Below are 3,539 nucleotides of genomic sequence, written 5' to 3'. Positions count from 1 at the left end.
GATCTTCATTGTGCTCTTGGTGAGAAAGAAGTTATCTCAATCTTCACCCTGACCTTGGCCTTTTACTCATGCTACACCATACTTCAAGACAAAATTTCATTTATTTGTAATTAGAAATAAATATTTTACAATGTATAATTACATATTGTTTTGTGATTAATCATTATGCTTTAATTATGTTCAATTTGTAACAATGAAAATACATCCTGCAGAGAGAATGTTTTGAGAGACGATGTACGAATGCGCTTTGCACGGTTGATGTGTGTATGGATTGGGATGACAGTTGTGTGAGCCCCTAGTGAAATGTTAAAACAAAAAACAAAACAAAACAAAACAAAAAAACAAAGAAAAAAAAAAGAAAATCCATCCTGCATATCAGATATTTACATTATGATTCATAACAGTAGCAAAATTACAGTTATGAAGTAGCAATGAAAAAAAATTTTTAACACAAGAATTGTGTTTATAGGATAAACTAATGACCCACGTACAGCCCTGGCTTCCAGTCTCCAGGGCCGACGAAGGAAGGTCTTCTCTCAGCAGTCAGCTCAGCAAGAATCAAGGGATGTCAACAGTGTGTTTTGGAACCAAGGGTCTCCTGTCAGATGACCCCCCCATTACTTCTTCAAAGTGGTGGTCGGTTTCGCACAGGTGAGGGCAGCAGAAAGGTGGTAGTTCCTGATGGACACCCTCTTCTCTGTGTATTCCACGTGGACCTGGCCATGGGCAAAGGCCCCCACAACAAAGACAATGGGGTCACTGCTGAGCACCAACTCTCACATATCGCTAACGACTGGACTGGAAAAAAGGTGCCAGTTTTCATACATCCAACTGGGAAGTGATCTGACATGGGAGTCTTAATTACCTTTAACAGCTTCTGGGGACCGTCAGCTGCTCGCACACTGAGTTTGTGTAAAAGCTGAGCCATGAGGCCACCGAAACTGTCGAAGGTTCTAGGGATTCGGGTCTGGAGGTTCACTTCAATCAGCACATTCTTCTGGGTGTGAATGTAAACCTGTAGCAAGCCAGCTCGGTTCAGGGGGCTGTCCATCAGCACCAGTAAACTCTGGTGGGCTATGTCCAACCTCACTTCTCCAGGGTCCCAACTGTTCTTCAACAGCATAAACTTGTGCTTGTCACAATCGAGTAGTTCATACTTCCTGCCTGCCTTGACTGTCTCCAGACCATGATGAGCCTACAGCCTCCACTCCTGCTTCCCGCCCCCGAGTCGAAGCCGCTTGGGCGCCCCAGCCTCCCAGCTCTGCTCCCACTCTCTGCACTGCTCACCAGGCTCCGAAAATAGTTTTTTAAAAATCATTTTATTGGGGGCTCATACAACTCTTATCACAATCTATACATCAATTGAATCAGACATGTTTTTACATATGTTTCCCTCATTCTTTTCCAGACATTTACTTTCTATTGAGCCCTTGGTATCAGCTCTTCCACCTACCCCCATCCTCATAACCCCCTGATAGATTGTACATTGTTGTTATTTTCATCTCTCACACCAACCGCTGTCTCCCTTCCCCCATGTTTTCTGTTGTTCTCCCCACTGGAGAGGGGTGTATGGTTATGTGTCAATCATTGCGATCAGTTTCCCCTTTTTCCCTTCCTCTCCTCCACTTCCCCCTACCCTTCTGGTTTCACTATTCCTACTCCTGTTTCTGGATTCTGTGTGTCATGAGCGCCCATCCCTTTCTATACCTGTGTACATGTTCCAGTCTAGTCTGAATTGGGAAGCAGCACTGGGGTCATGATAGTGGGGGGTGAGGAAGCCTCGAGGAACCAGAGGAATATCGTGTGTTTCATCAATGATTTACTGCACCCTGGTGACTCCATCTCCTCCCCGTGGGCCTTCTGTGGGGAGCTTGTTCCACTGTCTACAGATGGGCTTTGGATCTCTGCTCCAGCCCCGCTTATTCTCAACAATGTGTTTTTGTTTGTTATGTGTCTGCTGATGCCTATTACCTGGTCCCTATGACTCCTCATGATCGCACCACCGTGAGCTTCCTCCATGTGGACTTGTTGCTTCATTGCTGAATGGTGGCTTGTATGACTTCAAGCCTTTCAGACTCCAGATGCTATATCTTTTAATACCCGGGCACCATCTGCCCTCTTCACCATATTTGCTTATGCACCCGTTTTGTCTTCAGCGATTGTGTTAGGAAGGTGAACATCTCAGACTGCCTGTTGCTTAGAACAAAGTGTTCTTGTATTGAGGGAGGGTATGAGCAGAGGTCCAAAGTCCATCCCCTACCTCAGTGTATTGTAGTATAAATATATTTGCACGGGCCAATACCTCTATTTTTGTGGATTAATGTATTTACATATGTACACCTCTATGTTTATACCTCTATCCATTGCTTTGCTTCCTTGTTCCTTCCTCTGTTTCCTTTTACCTTCCTCCTGCCCCACTGCCACTTTCCCCTTATTTCTGCTTCTTGGTACCTCCTCTTAGCTAGTTTGCTGTTGCTCTGACACAACCCCCAACCCCACCTCAGATCCCTATCTCCTCCTTGTTATAGACTCCAACACCTCATTGGTTCCCCTGTCCATGGTGCAGCCTGCTCACCCACAGACTGCCCAGTTGCTGAAACAGCTCTGGCCAGAGAGGCAATGCACAATAGGTGGTGTCTGAATTTCAAGTGACTCCTATCTTCTTTTTTAAATATGTATTTCCTTGTGATCTGAGGCCCTCCTCAAGTGCGGGGTCCAGGGCAGAGGATCCCCTTACTTGAGTCTAAACGTGGCCCTGCTAGTAGACCCACCCTCTAAGCTCTGTGGAAACAGAAAGAAGCTCATGTGCATCTAGGGATGTAGGAGGGGCAGATCACCCACGAAGGGAGGTAAGTGCATGTGAAATGCTAACTCTCCCTGAGCTGATGCTGACTCAGAGGGACCCTGTAAGTCAGGGTAGAAGTGCCCCTGTGTGTTTCTGAGTCTGTTGTCTTTATGGGAGTAAAAAGCCCCATCTTTCTCCCAAGGGCTCTTTTTGGCAGACACAGCTTACAATAAATCACCTTATCATGTGATCTCCCTTTTGACCCATTTATAGTTAATTCAGTTTTATTATTAATTTTTTTATATTTTCTACTTTCTTTTCTATTGAGGTTTTCCTCTGTTGTATTTTGTCATAGTTGTTGTTGTTGTTGCTTGTCTGTTTGTTCCTTGTTTTGTTTTGTATGATTTTCTGTAGATGAAATCTCGGGTAAATCTATGGTGAGGAGAACTGGATTAATAAGTACGTTGAGGCATGGCAAAGGAGGCTGGGGGAAATGAGAGAATAGCGAGCATGAGAAAGAAAACAAATGTTCTGAGATTGGGTGTGTGGGGGGTGATTGCACAACTCTTCTTAGTATGATTGAGCTATTTAATGGTATGGTGCGTCCATTGTAGGCCCTACCTGGCCTCCCAGGGCCGTGTCTGGCTGCCATCTTTCCCCGGGGCCTTTGCTTGGTCCATTTGTGTTAAGGTGCCTCCCCTTCCTTCAGACCCACATACATGCATGCTGGCTCTTCCGCGTTCTCTCTCCGCTG

The 3,539-nt window shown here is 45.4% G+C and overlaps 1 pseudogene; it reads right to left on the bottom strand.

The window, feature by feature from the left end:
• Positions 1–548: 548 nt before the first annotated feature.
• On the bottom strand, positions 549–1,459 carry LOC101657960 (annotated as a pseudogene).
• Positions 1,460–3,539: the final 2,080 nt, after the last annotated feature.

The sequence above is a fragment of the Echinops telfairi genome, unplaced genomic scaffold (assembly GCF_000313985.2).
Source record: "Echinops telfairi isolate 266 unplaced genomic scaffold, ASM31398v2 ScPeMD7_2186;HRSCAF=2738, whole genome shotgun sequence".
NCBI lineage: Eukaryota > Metazoa > Chordata > Mammalia > Afrosoricida > Tenrecidae > Echinops > Echinops telfairi.
This window is presented reverse-complemented; position numbering and strand designations above follow the sequence as displayed.